This window comes from Pleurodeles waltl, chromosome 4_1 (genome assembly GCF_031143425.1).
Source record: "Pleurodeles waltl isolate 20211129_DDA chromosome 4_1, aPleWal1.hap1.20221129, whole genome shotgun sequence".
NCBI lineage: Eukaryota > Metazoa > Chordata > Amphibia > Caudata > Salamandridae > Pleurodeles > Pleurodeles waltl.
In genome coordinates, this window is record NC_090442.1 from 563751340 (window position 1) to 563770914 (window position 19575).

Here is a 19575-nt window from a genome sequence, read left to right on the forward strand (position 1 = left end):
CAGGACATCAGTGAGGCTGCAGCGGTGTCAGGCCTGCAATGTCAGTCAGGGTTGTCGCACTCCAACGGGGGACCACAGCTTCGGTTGTAAGCATCGTCATGGGGTCCGGCAGCGGCATCAGTCCGGGCATCGTCCGGTGTCGGTGCACTTGGGTTTTCTTGGTTTTCAACCACCTTTCACTCATAAGGGCCCAGAAACTGGAATAGGCACCACCTGGCAAGTTAGGGTTCACAGCACGTGAACCCAGAGGCTGGTAGGTGAAGTCTTTGCTGTCCCTGAAACTTCTTAACAGGAGATAAGCTCAGTCCAAGCACTTTGAGAAACTTCACAAGCAGAATACATAGCAAAGTCCCATCTTTGTCCTCTCTAATGCAGGAGCAGCAACTGCAGGCCAACCCAGCAAAGCACACACAGCAAAGGGGCAGTACTCCTCCTCTAGCTCTTCAGCTCTTCTGCTTGGCAGATGTTCCTCTTTATCCAGAAGTGTTTTAGAGGTCTGGGGTTTTGTGTCCACTACTTCTGCCCATTTCTGCCTTTGAAGTAGGCAGACATCAAAGGAAAGTCTCTGTTGTTGACAAGATCCTGCCTTGCCAGCCCTAGCCCCAGACACACACCCCAGCAGGTCAGAGACTGCATTGTGCGAGGACAGGCACAGCCCTTTCAGGTGCAGGTGTCAGCTCCTCCCTCCCCACTCAAGCCCAGGAGACTCATCAGGATATACATGACACTCTCCAGCTCCCTTTGTGTCACTGTTTAGCGGGAATTCGCAAACAGCCCAATTGTCAGTCTGACCCAGACGTGGATTCCACAGGCAGGCAGAGGCACAGAATGGTTCAGCAAGAAAATGCCCACTTTCTAAAAGTGGCATTTTCATACTGACAATCTAAAAAACAACTTTACCAAAAGATGTATTTTTAAATTGTGAGTTCAGAGACCCCAAACTCCACATTTCCATCTGCTCCCAATGGGAAACTGCACTTAAAAGATATTTAACAGCAGTCTCCATGTTAACCTATGGAAGAGATAGGCTTTCTAATAGTGAAAAACTAATTTGGCAGTATTTCACTATCAGGACATGTGAAACACACCAGTGCATGTCCTACCTTTTAAATACACTGCACCCTGCCCATGGGGCTACGTAAGCCCTACCTTAGGGATGAGTTCTAGGTAGTAAAAGGGAAAGTTTGGGCCTGGAAAGTGAGTACATTTGCCAGGTCGAAGTGGCCATTCAAAACTGTACCCACAGACACTGCAGTGGCAGGTCCGAGACATGTTTACAGGGCTACTTATGTGGGTGGCACAATCAGTACTGCAGGTCCAATAGTAGCATTAGATTTACAGGCCCTGGGCACCTGTAGTGCAATTAACTAGGGGCTTACTAGTAAACCAAATATGCCAGTCATGGAAAAGTCAATCACCAATACAATTTACACAGAGAGCAATTTCACCTTAACCCTTGTCAGCAATGGTAAGATACCCAGAGTGCCTAAACCAGCAAAAATGAAGTCCAGCACACAGTCAAAAATAAAGGAAACAGAGGCAAAAAAGAAGGGTAAACCACACCAGGTCTAAAAAACATCAACTCCCACCCTCATTATTACACATCTAATGACAAGGAAAACTGTTGCTAAAGCTACACATCAACTACCTAAACATATGGCCTAAACAAATATATATATTTTTTAAACTTTTTTTAAAAATTTGATGTATTTATTTTTATTTTGATATGAACACATACCCCAACATCACTCCCTCCACAAAATAAGAAACTAAAATAAAGAGCCTATACTCTGACTCCTAAGATAAAAGACTATCACTAAGTACCACAAACTAATCTACTCTATCCTAACTTAACCAACCCTAACTAACTACAAACCCCCATATATACATGCACATTGTTCTTTGGAAGCGACATCCAAAGTTTGTGTACACATGTCCCCTCAGCGCCTCATGAGATGCGCTTTGAGTTCTCTCAAATTTGACAAAATGTGTCCATTCTGGTGCTCCAATCTTGAGATCCTGTATTTTGGTCAGCTAATTAATTCCAGAACTCCAGCATGTAGAGGGGACGTAGGGATGTGCCTCAGGTGTAGCTGATCCAGATCCAGTTGATGGTGCCGAGGTGGAACGTCCTGCCCCTGAAGACGTGGCACTGCCAGTAGCCAGAAGCCTAACTGCTGCATGGGTGGTGGTAGTGTATTATTCTTTTGCTGGCCCCCCCTTGAGGGAAGGCCTTCCAGCCCCCTGAGCCATGCTCCCAGTCATATTGCCTTTGCATCTTCCGGTCCCCTTGCTGACTTGCTTAATGTGGTGGTACCTATCTGGCCTCTTAACAAAATCAGGCTTCTGGGATGCATTCAAGTTAGCAGCTGCAACATGATTAGGACATCTCAGTCAATTGTATCCGGAATGACAATGAACAATATGCATGCAATGAATACAATATCTACAGTAGAAACACGCTTGACAGCACAAATTGACATAACATCCTGAAGGGCCAGGGGACATATATCTGCATACCAACCGTCAACTCTACATTGACTATGTTTCTTGCTACAAAACTAGCTATTGTGGTTCCATTACTTTGAGCCATCTTTGAGAATCGTTGAAGGACCAGGTCTCCATTGACTAAGATTGTCATACACATCAGCCATGTGACCATGCAACGCCATACTCATCATGGTGTCTTTCTCATCAATCTCCATCATGAATGTGCAACTGACCTCAGATCCGTTGACATGTAACAAACTCTTCTGAGGAAGGACTGCAGGGAAAGTAAAATGTGGTCTTACCACAGAGCCACACATAGCAAGGACAGATGTCAGGACACATAGCTAATTATATCAACAGATTGTGCAAGACATTTTATGTAACATTGCAGTCAGTCATATCACACAGTGGATGATGGCACTACTCTCATAGTGACTCAGGTCCGATCCTGGAGAGCTGTGCAAAGACTTAATGCAGAGTCCCAGAGTTACCTGTTTCATCACACTAGATTGTCATTGGTTCAATATGTATCCTAAACCATGCTCAGAGTGTTGCATTACAGCACTCAGCACCACCACCTCATATGTGGGTGTATGCATGTACCACACTACATCTGCACAGGGATCTCAAAACAGCCCTGGCTAATGCTGTACATTGTGTGTCAGTTGTCTTTATAACACATCCTGGACAATATCTGTATCACAATATTTAGATGATGCAGTGGTTCATAGCTCGCCATATGACAATGTAGTATGGCTATCCCTCTGGCCAAACATACATGATGAGACGTGTAAAGATGACAAGTGATTTAACTGACACCACCATGGTGTTGGTTAATTGGCCACATGAAGGGACAAACAGACAAGACCCTTGCGTCACAGGTGCATCACTTTGTTCCCATATGGAAACTGATGTACCGGTGGCCTCAGTGGCTGGTGACTAAGCCCCCAAGTGTGAAATGTTGACCACTGACCAGCTGATATTAGGTTCCAGTGGACATGGTAATGCATCACACCAGTAGCTGAGTTACTTGGTGCTAAGAGTGGCACACAGATCAGTTTCAAGTGTTGTCAAACAAATGTTGCTTACCTGCACACATGTGTTGGACCCTACTTCTGCCACATGACAATAATATAATCACTGATTTGGAACTTAGGTACCATATCCATCATTCTTATGGTCTTTGCTAAATATGTTGCCAAAAGTGCACTCATTTCATGGGAAGCACAGGCCAGACACATCAGCAACCATACTGTAATTATCGTGTTTTAGCTTACTCTTGTCCTAATTTACAAGCCCAGGTGGCGCAGGGCAGGACAGCAAGTGTCTTGCTGTGCTGCCCTGCGCCACCATGAAAGTACAGGAATGCCCCATATCTACAAGATACGGCACATTCATGTCCTCTCCCTCTGCGCTACCACTCACCTATCTGCCTTGCGCCAGTGCAGGCACCCTAGCACCATAGTGCAAGGATGCCTGCGTTGTGGGGATGATTGTCTTTTGTGTAGGATATGACACCTTCCTGCACACAAAGATTCACAAGAGTCATTTACCTCTTTCTATTTGTGCTGCAGAATGCAGCACACATAGCAAGAATAGAAAATGGGCTAATTGATAATGTTTTTCCCCGTTGTGTCTGAGGTGGCATTGGAATCTGATGCACTTACAGAGTAGTAAATCTGGTAATGCATGAGATTCCTTAACATTCCATGGGTGTTGCTGTGTGGCCTTGTAAATATGGGATGTTACACAGCGCCACCAAAACATCATACTAAACTGATGCTGAGGTGGTGCAGTTTGCTGCTAGGGGCTTGGAAATATGCCCCTATGTTAGTGGTAGCATACATGCAATTAGTATCATTACATTCAACATACAACTGCACACACATCACTTGCACTACACATTACACATACAGATGGTTACTGGTTGCTTTGGGGTCTTTAAAGCTTTCCACCTCTCCAACTGTGTATGGCTGGAGTCCACCTGTAAGATGGAACATGAATATGGCACTGTGAATTTTGCACAGTTAACACTATGGACAAGTATTAAATATGAGACATAATTTGACAATAGTATACCTATGATGATAAGTACTCAGGAATGGTATCATACATGTATCAGTAACATACAGTGGATAGTCCTGGCTGACATGTACACATATGTGGTTCATCCTACCATAAGTGTCACTACTACATTGTTATGTCATAGGTGATGAATTAAAAACACAAACTTTTTCATACATTGATGATTGTGATGTCAGCTTGCACATACATGTCTCAAAGAACACACTTAGCCATGACTGCCTTTACTTGTGTCTGAATTGTGACATCAAATGTACTGGGCTATGCAACATACAATAGTTGTTTGGCACCTGGGGGCAAATTTACAAGCCTCTAGCAGCACACTACGCCACCAGAACATGATTTTTTCTTGATGCTCCGGTGGTGCAGTGTGCCATTCCATATTTACAAGGCCACCCAAAGCCACCTTGCGTGGCTTTTCATAGCCTTGTAAGTATGGGCCATTTCTCACATAGAACAGTGTGAAAGGGGCTTTGCATGGGTGTTGCTGTGTGTGTTCGCACAGCAACACCCATGGAACGCTAAGGTATCTCACGCATACCCGGATTAATAACACTGGGAATGCGTCAGATTTCTGCGCCACCTCAGAGGTGGTGTAGAGGCGACACAATGAGGATACATTTCTCTATGTCTCCTCATTTTTCACACAGGAAAATGCCTCTCTTGCTTGATTTTGTTCAGGAAGGTTTCCCTTCCTACACACAAACAATCACTCTCACAACGCAAGCATACTTGCACGATGGTGCAAAGGTGCTTGCACGGGCACTATGCAGAAACTTGTGTGCCAGTGCACGGGGTGAGGACATGTATGCACTCTCTATTGGCGATACGGCACATACCTACCATTCCCCGGTGGCCCAGTGCAGCACACTAAAACACTTGCTGCACTGCACTGCATCACCTGGGCTTGCAAATCTGTCCTTAAGCCTTTTGTCTTCCCAATGTACAGTGTTGCCATTGTCATGGTTGCACTTTTTTCCACCAACACCATACTTACAACCCTGCAATTGGCTTCATTTGCCAAAGGAGGCTATATGGCCAATAGACATGTACCAGTAATTGTGAAGCAAAAAGTCAATCACAAAGTTTGTTTACTCTCCAATCTCCAATCTCAATACCAAGGTGGTTCAGAAGGTCCTGCTCCCTGCTGACAACGTCTGCCCAGCAATGTTTTAATTGCCGGTTAGTCACCACCACCTCACAGATACAGGTCATGTGGGAGTGGACCTTCCCCCAGTGCAGCTACCTCATCTGGGTCATTTAACCCTGTATCACTCGCCCACTTATGGCCACCATGTTGGACAGATAATGGAGCACCAGCAATAAAAATGCTTCTAAATCCTCTGGGCTGAAGTGACGTGCTCTTCCCCTCTTAACATATTACCACACACCCTCAGTACACTAAACCCAAAACAAAATGTTACCCAAAGACACCCCAAATATCCTTAAGGACTATGCTACTCCACAGACAGATACCCAATAAAACGCTGACAGCATAATATTAATGTCTAATGGACAGGACAATACAGAGGTCAAGGATAAAGAAACATAACAGCAGACAGAACAAAATAACAGCTCCAACCAACACTCTCTCACACAGATTTAAAAATCACCTGCTCTCACCAAGACAGACAAAAAGCATGTGCCTGTAAGAGAAAGTTATTTTGCAGGTGTGACTGTAAGAGAAAGTGAAAGTGATTTTGCAGTTCCTGGTGTGCCTGGTAAATCCATTACCTCACTTCCTGTGATGATGTATCATGTTTTTGAGGATGCGTTGTTTTTTTTACCCATAACACATGTGTGAATTTTTTGGTCTCATGTCAAGACAACATTAGACAGTCTCAATCCATTGCATGGTATTCGTCATTAATGGTAGACGCAGTGCCAAAACATTTTGACGCATATCGTAAATGTATAAATTTTTTTGACCCAAGGCATGTTAAATTTGCTAAAGTGTATGATGTTTTAAGAAAAATATTTGTTTTCCATTTCAACAGTCATGTGTAGTGTTGCGTACTAGTGGATATGTCAAATCTACATCAAGCTCTCTTTTGATGTGTCTAAGATATGTTGTGTAGGTTTACATGTGTGATGGTACATGCCTTACAAGGAACAGACATTACATAGTTAGGATTTCATATGAGTCATGTCAATGTTAGCTGCATAGGGTGCTTTATGTGGGTACTTTGTGGTTCATATAAAGGTCTCTGTGCACATTTGTGACTATGGCCCTCATTCTGACCTTGGCGGTCGGCGGAGAGGCGGCGGTCGGACCGCGAACAGACCGGCGGTATTAAAAATGGCATTCTGACCGCGGCGGTCACCGCCGCGACCGACCGCCACTTCCCCACTCCGACAGCCACGGCGGTCATGACCGACGGGCTGGAGTCTGCGCACTCTGGTCCGGCGGTCGACCCAAGACCGCCAACGGTATCATGACCCTGCTTACCGCCGCGGTTTCTGGCGTTCGGGAACCGCCATGCGAACCATGGCGGTAGGCACTATCGGGGCCAGGGAATTCCTTCCCTGGCACTGATAGGGGTCTCCCCCACCCCCCACTGCCCCCCCGAGTCCTCCCCCCACACCCTCCACCCCCCTGCCACCCCCCAGAGGTGGTACGAACCCCCTCCCCACCCCCACCCCGACATGCACATACACGCACCCCGACATGCACACACCCCCAACATGCACATATACACACCCCCTACACACACACATACACAACGGGGACACATACCCGCACACATACATGCCGACATGCGCACCCGCCGAACTACACACATTGCCCATAGGCACAGCAGCACTCCGCCGCCCGCATGCACGCACTCACACACCCCCTCTACACACTCACACCCACACCCCCATGCACGCACACATCACACAACACCCCCCCACCCCCTCCCCTCACGGACGATCAACTTACCTTGTGCGTTGGTCCTCCGGGAGGTGACAGGAGCCATGGGGAGGTGACCGCCAACAGAAGACCGCCAACAGAAGACCGCCACACAGAAATGTGGGTCGTAATTCTGTGGGCGGTGTTCTGCTGGCGTGGCGGTGGAGGTTGACCAGTCTCCACTTTCCCGCCGACCGCCAGTGTGGCTGCTGGCGGTTTTCCGGCGGAACGCTCCCAGCGGTCAGAATGCGCACAGCGGCATACCGCCGCGGTCGGCGGTCTTCACCGCGGCGGTAACTCGGCGGTCTTGCGAAAAGACCGCCAAGGTCAGAATGACCCCCTATGTTTTGTCACACAATATTGCATAGCGGTAGTACTGAACAGGGCCACACCATGCATTATATATGTTTAAGTGGCTCAGCTCTAGCATTGTGCCACTTTGTAAACCCATTGTAACACATCATACCTGTGCAAGGTATGATTTGTGCAAGATGGGCATTCCTCTGCAATATCTATAGCACTGGGAAAGTAACTAGCTGCCTTTGCAACAAACTTTACCACATTTTGTAACAGATGGGCATGGCAGGTGCAAGACTGATGCTACTGCTCTTGACTATAGGTTGTCCTCATCTTTCATAGGCTAATGGAAGAGTTTTGGGAGTCAGTCAAGCCAAGCGCCACAACTGCACCCATTGTAGCTAGATTGTGGCTACCTACCCCAACCCTACGACAGTGCATTTGGGTGTTACTCTGATGTGTGTCCAAAGGAGGAGTTCCCCATGCAGGCAACTGTGGTGACGTTTACGACAGACATGTGCCATGGATGTCTTAGTTATGCCATGCATGTGCTTGGTTTGTGTTCTTCATGTGTGAGGTCTTCCGCCTAATACAGTGGTATGTCAGGGAAAACAGTGCTACAATCTTTGTGATGCATTCACGACCCATACGGCTCCTTCAGAACAATATCTTTGTTCATATAAGTGACTAACATGTTACACTGTGTATATACATTGCTAATGTTTGTCGGTGTTGAAGGTGGTTCTCCCACACACCAGGAGCTATGACACATAGGGCCTGATTCTAACTTTGGAGGACGGTGTTAAACCGTCCCAAAAGTGGCGGATATACCACCTACCGTATTACGAGTTCCATAGGAAATAATGGACTCGTAATACGGTAGGTGGTATATCCGCCACTTTTGGGACGGTTTAACACCGTCCTCCAAAGTTAGAATCAGGCCCATAGTCAGTTTTTGCCATGCTCACAATTGTGGACCACACAGAGTCAGGGGCACCAAGGCGGAGATAGTAAGGTTACCATTTTTGACAATGTATTTTTAACATACAACTTGAGAGCACAAATCGTCACCATATCAATTAAATCCTGATTGCCTTCTAGCATACACTATGCATGGCAGAGTTGCAGTCAGACAGAGATGTGTGGCTAGAGATCAGTGCAGATACAAATGCAGGTTTCCTAATGTCCACCTACACTCTCCTGCCCTATTATCTACTAGGGTCTTACAGGATGTAGAGGCTAGCCTTCCACAATTGTCTACTAGGGAGTTACATGGGATTTCTGTCATCCTTGCCCTATTATCTACTAGGGGCTCACAGTAGATTTATGGCAGGATTGGACTCTTATCTACTTGGTATTCCACATTTCTATACTAGCCTTTTGTATTTTGGCACGTCAGTGGTAGATAGTGGGACAGGAAAATGTCAATAGACCCAGGGTACACATGTTGTCAGTTTCAGCATGTGTCAATCATAACTGTTTTTGCTGGACAAACACACAGGTGGACTTGCAGATAGTGTGACTGGGATGTCATGTACCCTACACAATATGTGTGGTCAGGTTGATGGTCTTAATTATCTATAACATTGTTTTGTTGATTGATATTTTTGTATTGGGTAGACATTCCCACCTGTCGAAGCCTGATACTGTTTTAGGTTAAGGCCTCATTTGCCAAATAGCTGGCAGTGTTTAGACAAGTGGTATTAGGCATTCAACTTCCTTATTCTCACTGTACAGTCCTTAATGAATGTCACTGTATCTTTTCCATGTGATATTTGGCAATGACACCGGAGTTTGCTACAGGGCTAGCAATATTTACTGTTAATGATCCTGTGGCACAAGAAATTAACTTCAAAGGCCCTTATTGCGAGTGACCATTTACAACAATAATGCCATACCTGTTATTATCAATACTGGTGGTATTGGTGATTCCAGACAGAGCTATTGCTGGGGGATTATGAAGAAGCCCCTTATAGATCCCTATGGAATGGGGCATAACAAGAGAAATCTGTGCCCCTGAAGCGATTTCTGCATGTGACGCCCAGAATTGTGGGTCACTATTCTGGTACAAATTCTTCAAATATTTACCTGGAACATTTGTCCCTGTTAAATGAAGATGTTTTACAACAAGAGGCATCAGTTGAAGTTTCAGAGGCACCCATTTCACAAAAAGGACGAGCTTGGGAGAAAAGCTCAGTTCTTGTTGACTTGCTCATTTGTGCTTTTATCTGCAATGATGAGCATCCTAAGAGTGGTCGGTTTAGGACGTATGCACCTGTTCACTAAGGTTTGAATGTATATTGGAAGACGAACCATTTTCCTCGAGCGGCATTATAGCAATATTTTCAATATTATATCTGATTTTATTTCTTAAGTCATGCTGGCCTCCATCCCAGTATGAATATATTTAAAACAGTAGCATTAAAATCAAATTGAAGTTCTTTTTGGAATATACTGACAACCGTTGCCACTGAATAATTCTGCTAAAGGTTGAACTTATTGTCAGATTGTGGTGCCTCTGAATAGTTAATGAGTTTTTCTATTAAAGCCTACGTTTCAGCATTTGTTTTCAATTAAAGTTCACGTTTCCTATCCGTATCGAAGAAACGCACTCTGTTTGCGTAGATGCAGTTTCATTATTCAGCCCTCTTCTACTGCAAATATTAATTTCAATTTGTGGGGGATTCGTTAAGTTATGCCTTCTGTATATTATTGTGTTTAATATTATTTTTTCAGAACACATGGGGCACATTTATTAACTGGCTTTGTGCTGTGTGTGATGACCCTTCGAACTTTTCAATAAAAAGTGAATAAAGGCTGGTTTGTCACCCTGAAAATAGTGTTAGAGCACACCCAGCAGTTAGGAATGTTCCAATACAAACCTCAAATCATAATTTGTGTATGTATTTCCACCCGGGCACAGCACCGATCATGTTTATCGATGTGTTAGAGTAGCATGAAAGAACACTGCCAGATTGTACAGTATTCTGAGACCATGAAGGGGCATTTTATGGGACTACCATTTCTTTGACAAACTTCTACCAACCACAGAGTAGGGAAATGCCTTTTTACCTGTTAATGATAAGTACTTCTCACATTTAACAAATAAGCAAAGCTAAGTTTCAATGAAAAAAGCTATCATTGACAGTGGAGGATTGGCTATAAACAGCCTCTGACTACCTGTTCCATGATTTCTGTGTGTATGGCTGAGTCCAATGCACAGCATTGTTAACAACAAAACACAATCGTGTCAATAGTCTACACCAAAATCAACCGCGTGATGGTTAGGTCTTGCTCAGTCAGCTTTATATTTCTGCGAGACCTATTGTTAACCATACTAGAAAATTAACTTATAGTAGCCTTTAGACCTGTCCCTTCCTTGTGATCTGATGGCTTTCTTGTATTCTCGGTCCCATGCCCTTTATTCGAAGGTTTTCCCCACTATTCGCATTTGTGTCGCGGCCAGAGGAGTACTTTGCTATCTGACATCAATTCACGGTAGGGAACTATTGTTCACTTCTAATGTTTGACTGGCATTTTGTCTTTCAGTACTCACTCAAGTGAACTAGCATCAGTTTGAGAGTAGTTTCTGATCCAATGAATCGTGTTTTGCTGTCTTTCAAAGTTGTCTGCTGTTCATAAAACAGGGAGTAGGATGGCGTTGTACTGTCTCTGTGTCTTTCCACTTTGAGAAAGGGATCCGATCACAAAAAATTTTAAACTGTCACTATTTCATACCCTCAGTGGAAGCTTGGGGCCATGCTTGCTCTAAACACTCATGAGAACAGGATTCTAAGGCCCTGACTTACTAGAATCTGGGACATTAGTACTGATGCGGCAGACTTTTTGCCCACCCAACCGACACCATGGGTGCGCCGTATGTACAATACCCACGTTAGGCCAATAGCATCAACATTTTGCACTAGCATCAAAAATGTTGACGCTAGTACAGAAAAGTGCAAGGAGTCCCATTGACTTCAATGGGTGTGTCCTTTTAATGCCTGCTTTGAGCAGGTGTTAACAATGACTCAAAAAATGGCGCAATAAAATCTTGTGGATTTCATTGGGCCATTTTTGTTGGCTTCCGAAAACTGGAATGCCTCCCTTGAATACATTATGCCTGGTGGAGGCATAATGCGGTGCATGGGGTCCTAAAGTGGTGCACTGCATGCTTTGTAAATATGGTGTTGCGATTTTTGCCAAGTTGAGCCACATTGGCGTAACAAACAAATTACACTAATGTGCCGCAAGGAGGCATTAGGGCCTTTTAAATGTGGCCCGAAAGTTGGCAATGTGTGATATGAATTTTTCTGTACATTTGTTGTGTGGCATTTTGTTGTCTTGGAAATGTGTTTTGTCTCATTTGTGCTGCTGTTTTGTTTTGTGCTGTATTATTGCAGTGTACTTTTTTGTGTTTTACTGGGGTTGTGTTGAGTTTAGTCCGCCTCATTTTGACGTGCCCTGTTATGTTTTATTTGTGTTGCTTTGTGTATGTATATTACTTGCTCTAGATACATCAAGTCCTGCTGTGTTTGCAGCAAATAAATAGCACATACCTTTGAAACTTCCCATGGCAAGCAAACATCCAAGCTGGTAAAATGGTGCTGTGCCAGCTCTACAACCACTAGAAACACCAGTCAGCCAAAAGTGGGGCTTAAAATTGTGACTTAGCACTTCAAGTGTTCACTTAATTTAAAACGGCCCATGATATTCACTCTGATTGGTATTGGGTAGAGTTGCAGTAAATCAGTAAATACGTCACAGCTTAGTAAGAGCCAAACCACGGCCGTCCATGGCACAACACATGCTTATTCATAGTCTAGAGGAGCTTCTGCACGCCTCTGCTATACCCAGTACTGCTCATTTAGTCAGGATCATCTACTGCTGCCTCAAGGCTGCCAAGGAAAGGCATATAATGCTAAAAAGGAAACAGATAATCCTGTTTTGCAGCAAAAGAAACTAAGATAAACAAACAAATGTGACATGCTCCAAACTACTTGCTTAAAGAAGATTGTTGCCAGTGGTGATAGATCAATTTTTAGAGTGAGTGAGTTGATCTCATTGTTAACTCACTGAAGTCATAAGGGCTGTGAGCAAGCGAGGCGTCTTAAAGAGAAAAAAGTGCAGTAAATGAGCTATTCCCATTCAGCAGGCGAGTGGTAAGGGTGTGGTATGTAGCTGGTGGGGGATTTTGGAGCAACTGTTGCAAATATATTACTAAAACATGGCTTGGTAGTGCACTGTCATTTAAAGACAGCCCATTTTCCATTTTACTGGCCACTAAATTTGCATAGACATGAAACTTTACTGATAAAAATAGATAGCACACTAGCGATGAGTGGAAATTTGGTTTCAGCCACCATTTGAGCATCACCAAGAGTCGTGTTTTGATCGCATGATAATCTTGGGTTTCATCCCACTTCTAGGCTACACAATTGTGCTTCATTTGCAGTTTCCTACCTGCTTATGTATTTCGAAATATGTCTAAAATTCAGGTAATTTAGTTGCATGCCAAAAACATTGATATTCTACAGCCTTTCCTTTTACAATCCATGTACACCAGCAAGATTGTCACAGTGCACTTTACAAAATCTTCTCAGTCAGACAAAGCAAACACCAATCTCTGTGTTAAACCAATAATCATCAATTTGTCAGAAGAAACAGTCTGGCATTTGAACTTTGTCTTTGAACACACATGAAATGTAGCAAATGTGTGACATTCTAAAATCTAGCATGGTTATTTTCGGGGTGCACCCCCCTCCGTATCTCTACTTCCAAAGGCCTTGAATATTCCCACTTTATCCCCAGGTGCTCAAGTGAAACATTCTGTGCGTTTAAGAAGAAATGCCCTAAACAAACAGGTTTGTGTCTGACTGCAACATGTGTGTCGATCAGCTGCATCTCTGAGGATATTGCATTTTTATCTACAGACCAAAATGCGTCAGATACTAAGCTGTTCTGACTTATGTATTGGCCTCACATACAGTGCAGTTTCAGATAGTCTAAAATGTAAATGCATCTTCCGTTGAGATCTATGTGTATCCAGCATCTGTCTGTGTGTAATACTGAAAAGGCAGCTCTGGTGGGTAATATCACTTGTGTTTGATGTTATATCTTTGATGGTGATAACATTTCGATTGAGACAGGTGTTTTAAGCATTTTTTTAAGGCTTTTGGTTCAGATATTGGTCACAGTTCTGACTTTTGCCTGTTTTGGGCATTGTTGTGTTATAATGATCGATGCCTGTCAATGCAGTTTTGGCTGATGTGCATTGTATAGAGTGGATGGTGAATGTCTTTTGGAGCTTTGCAAGGATCAAAGATGTGTCACGTTGACAAGGCAATGCATTGATTCCAATGTGCAGGGAGACTGCAATGCGAGGTCCTGTGTCATCACCGAGGATCCCATCAACAAGGACTTGCGATCCAAAGTCTGGCATCAAGGATGTGCTGCAGCATTGGGGCAATGCATCTGTACCAATGAGCTGTGAAGCTGCCGTCACCGAGAGATGTGAGGACCTGCATTGAGGATGGGTCGCACAGTGGCAGTTCTGAAGAACTTGCAGGCTGTGGATATAATGCAGGTCTTTGCTGTGGGTCCATTTCATGAGACAACGGTGATGCATCAGTTCTGATTGAGTTGCGCCACTCAGAAGAGGAGATGCATCCATTTTGGTGGATCGACAGAGGCTGGTAGTGCCTCATAAGCCAACGTCTAAGGGTACTACAATGAGGTGGCACTACTTGGCAGGGTAGACTCACAATAGCAGACTCCAGGTGCAAGGTTGTTGGAAGCCTGTTGTGTCCTTGGTGCCTCAGATGATCAGGAGGCCAGACAACTAGTCCTTGGAGCCACTCTGGGGTTCTGGGTTCAAAAGATGCAGTTGCAGTCCTTCTCACCAAGGCAAGGGGGCAGCAGTCCTTTAGAGCAGCGGTCCATCACGCTGGCAGTCATTTCAGAAGCACAGCAGTCCTTTTTTCTGGCAGAGCATCCACAGCTCCAGAAGTGTACTGAAGAGTTGGTGTCTGAGATCCAGTATTTATACCCAGTTGTGCCTTTGAAATGGGGTGAATCTTCTAGAGGCAGGCCTTTGAAGTGCACAGGTGCTGTGTCTTTCTGGCCCTGGCTACAGACTAACTACAGGAGGTATGTAGGCCTTTGAGTGGTGGCCAGACACAGCCTATTCAAGTGTAAATGAGGCTGGGTCCAGCTCCTCCCTTCCATTCTGCCAGTGATGGCCCATCCAGGCACACCTAAGCTCCCTTTTTTGTGTGGCTGTTTAGTACGAATACCCAAAGCCCAACTGCCACCCACACCCAGTCAGGTGACCCAGAGACAGGTTGCAGGCACCAAATAGATAAGTCAAGAAAATGGCAACTTTCTAAATGGACAGCAGAGTAAAGTGTGCTATCCCCACACACTGTAAGAAATGTTTAGTTAGTTAAAACTGATTGCAATAACATGAAAAATCAATGAGTCCAAGTTTGTTCGAAGTCAAAGCATGGTCAAATGTCCATAGTCCAATAACCCAAGGTCTGTATCTATCCTTATAAGTCAGTCAAGAGAACTTTATTTCAGCTACAAAAGCCATAAAGCACATAGCAGCAATAAATAAATACACAAGGTTAAATAAAATATGTACAGTACATGTGATTAGATAAAAATAATACAATTAAATGCACTCCCAGAGTGAATTGATACATTTTTACTAAAAACATTATACAGATGAAAGTTTTCCTCTGACAATCCAACTTGCCCCAAGGAACTTGGCAACAGCAGTCACTAACATCGGGCAAGTGTCTGATCTGAGAATTCAGAGGGCTGTGTCAGGCCTGCGAACTCCCAGCAGTCTACAAGCCAGGGCCAGCCATTTCCTACGAGAGGCAGCATATGCAGGGCAGACAAATAGGACATGAGGGAGGATTTCAATGGGTGCTTTGCAAGCTGGGCAGATGGTTGTTTCTTCATGTGTCCAGCAACTGATAAGTAATCTTAGTGGCAAGGTGCCAATGCGGAACTGGAAGTACGACTTCCTTTCTCTTGGCATCGTGATTATGTCCCAGAAAGCCTCATATTTGCACGTCTCTTTTAGGTTGGCGAATTCCAATGATAGCGTAGAGTGAAGTGCAACCCTCAGATCTTCAGAGTCTACCATATTCCATTACAATTTTTTGAGCTCGCCTTTTGAAGGAAAGGAGGTAGTGGTTATAGAATCCCAGAGGTCTCTAAGCCTAAGCGAATAAAGTAGCCCCTTGATGTGTCTGAGCCAGGGGATACTAGGAGAATGGTCAGCTTCTAAAATGACCTGCAGGGCTACCATAAAGGAGGCAAGCTCTAGGGTAGCTCAAAGACGCCACCAGTACAAAAGGGGATGTAGGCGGGCTTTGTGGCTAATACGTTTCATGCCTAAGTCCTTCAAAAGGGGGAACAGTGGAGTACTTGGTGGGAGGGAAACAAGATTTCTTAGGAAATTATTTTCAGAAATCATTATGTCTTAGGCTTTGATATAGCCCCACCGTTCAGCCCCGTAAAGGGCTGGGCTCACAACCTTGGCTTCACATATCTGGATTGCAGGGCGTACTGGTTTTGTATGCGAGAGGTTAATCTCCTTTATTAAAACCCCTGTTGTGTGCTTAAGTTTTAGTGCTTGCTTTGTAAATGTGATTTCAAAGACATTTTTTCAGTTAACATTATGCCCAGGTAACTAAATGTGCCCACCTTTTCAAGTGGGGTACCCTCGAGAATAAACTTCCCTCTGAAGGATCTGTGGAGATTGAGGGGGTTATTCTAACTTTGGAGGAGGTGTTAATCCGTCCCAAAAGTGACGGAAAAGTGACGGATTTACCACCAGCCGTATTACGAGTCCATTATATCCTATGGAACTCGTAATACGGCTGGTGGTATATCCGTCACTTTACCGTCACTTTTGGGACGGATTAACACTCCTCCAAAGTTAGAATAACCCCCTGAACGTCATCAGTTTAGTTTTAGAAGCACTGATTTTAAGTCCATGCATGGAACAAAATTCCTCAAAGCACTGGAGGAGTTTCCGTAATTCACTTGGGGTCTTGGATATCAAGGGTGTATTGTCTTCAAAGAGCAAGACTGGAATTTTCTGTGTGCCTCACAATGGTGCGTCAGCCTCCACTCTGAGTAGAAAGGGGATGATATAATTAATGTACAAGGAGAACAGGGTGGGGGGCAAGGACACACTGTTGCCGTACACCCTTTGACACCTGGATTCTGTCAGTTAGCTGCCCCTTGTCATCCCACCTGACACGTGCATAATGACCCTCATGGAGCCAGACTAATAGTACAAGAATGTGCTTGGGGATTCCCATTAGGGAAAGGACTTCCCACAGCTTGTTACGGGGTACTAGGTCAAATGCGGATTTTAAATCCACAAAAGCAACATACAGATTCCCTTTGCCAATAAAAACTGTTTTCCAATATAAAAGCAGAAACCTAAGGGCTTGCAATGTTAATTGTAAAGTTCAATTCCCTGCTTCCTGGGCCGCTCACTACCAGGGACCAGAATGCACTACAGTTCCTTTCTTGTACAGCGTCACTAAGTGCTGCCCACCACTTGTCATCTTGTTCACGCTTGGCTTTGGAGATAGCTGATTTGTAAGACTTTCTAGCTGAGCGAATGGCGTTTACATCCTTAGATTTAATAGCTTGGATTAGATGCTTGTTTGAGGACCGGCACTCTTTGTTGAACCAGCGATGCCTACCATTAAGTCTCTTGCTATCAGGAGCTATATCTACTGAGAAGTAGGCCGCAATACCCTTGAAGCGTGAGTTAAGCTCATTTCCTCATTGGGGATTGTGGGACCCGCCTCTAAACCCATCAGTATGGTCTTCAAGGTATCAATGAGCATGGGTCGGGCCAGAACCTTATTCCACTTTAGGTGACGTTTGTCATTAACCAGACTAGTTCTCTCTGTTGCTATTACTGAGGTGTTAATTATGGGCAAGTGGTTACACAAAGCTGACATATGGACTGAAAGATGGTTGTGGTCGCTTTCAGATCTCTCAATAACTATCATGACTAGGGGCCATAGTCTTATGCTGACTAGACAATAATCAATTCTACTGGTATGGTTGACTTTGTTTTATGTGTGACAACCCTTTGTGTCTGATTTGGTCCTGCCGTTAAGTGCCCCTAGTTCAAATTCCATGGTCAATGATTTTACTTGGACAGCAACCTGCGTCTACCTTTTAATGGGTGGGATATCCAGGGCAGGAATAGACCATGCCCGATCCTTCTCGTGGGTGGACCCAAGATCATCCCAGTTAAGAGCTTCAAATGTGACATTGAAGTCACCTGCCACAATGATTCTATGGTGCCGGGGATAGTTTTGCAAAAATACATCTAGAATACAGAGGGTTTTGGAGACCCGACCCCCCCAACCACTCTAGTGTGGGTGTTAAAAATGATCACAACTGTGTCTGTCTGGAATGATAGACGAAGACCTAACAGGTCAGGGGAATCAATAGATAGCTGTGACATGTGGCAGTTTAGTGATGTTCTAGTCCAAATAGTTAAACCCCCAGAGGGCCTGCCCCTGATACTGGCGAAAGCAGAGGTATACAAATTTGAGTAGCCAGTTCGAAAGAGTGGATCAGTAGATCATGTCTCCTGGACAAGACATATGTCCTGTTCCTCAATAAAGGAGGTAAAGGATGGGAGGGGGAGGATAGATTTCAAACCTGCCACATTCCATGAGACAAGTTGTACCCCAGTGATTGTAGGGACCGCCCTGTCCACTGACGTGATATTTGAAGGTTTAGTTACCAGAGGTTGGTTTGGCAGGTGGAGTTGGATGGGGGGTGCCCTTCTCACTATTGCCCAGTGAGTGGTGGTATCCATTCAGGGGAGCTGGCCTAACCCTAGGTGAGGCGCTCTCACGCTTAGCGGTCTGTTCTTGGATTGTTAAGTGATGTTAATGGGGGAGGGAAAGTACAATGTTATCACAGTTGTGCAATGGGTCATGGGTGGTCTGGTGGAGTCTGTTAGGAAGAGGAACATGGGTGCTTGTGGTGACAATGTTGGGAACCACAGCCAGACTAGGGACAGTTGTTTTATGTAAGTCAGAGGGAAGTTCAACATGTGTTTTGGATGGTACTTCAAGTCAATCATTCTCAATGAGAGCAGATAGATTACCTTTTGGACAATGAGTGGGGCGAACCCCGTAGTGCACAGGCGGCCTAGGGTATTTGAACTGGATACAGGATTTCCCTGGAGCACTTGTCTTTGTGTCTAGGGCCACCAGGTTATCCACCGTGCTCCTGTCCCTAAATTTCAACTGTAGCATGTCAAAGTCTGTGCCTGGATCAGGCCTTCTGACTACATCAATTATATCCTCACGTATTACAGAGTAACAGCCTCTTACGTGGCAAATCCAATGAATTACCTTATTTCGGATAGAATCTCCCCCTTCCCTTTCTGCCAGTGGGTGTAGCTTGGGAAAGTTGACCATTAGAACAGTGCTTTTAGATTGAAAGCGGTCAATGGCAGGCAGTGTCCCAGTGTCCCCATATAGGGACAGTGTCGCTCGTAAATTTGGGGGTTTGGTAGCAGGCATCAGATGCCTTTCCTGCACCTAAGCTGTTGTGTGGGGGAGGCTGATAGGAATTCTTGATCTTAGCACCAGCTAAAGGTTGGCCAGCACAACTGGTTGCTGGCGATTTGGGCAACTTTATTGAGGTACCTAACAGATTTGGCGTTGGGCTACGGATATGATTCATGATGGTTGTGGAGTCTGAAGGAATTAGCTGCTTGACTACTACAATTAAGGAATTAACCATAG

The 19575-nt window shown here is 44.7% G+C and overlaps 1 protein-coding gene across 1 annotated transcript in view; it reads left to right on the top strand.

Annotated features, from left to right (window-relative positions):
• The window catches only part of PPP1R3A (protein phosphatase 1 regulatory subunit 3A), a 400387-nt gene that overhangs the window by 101977 nt on the left and 278835 nt on the right, over positions 1 to 19575 (top strand). The window lies entirely within an intron of this gene.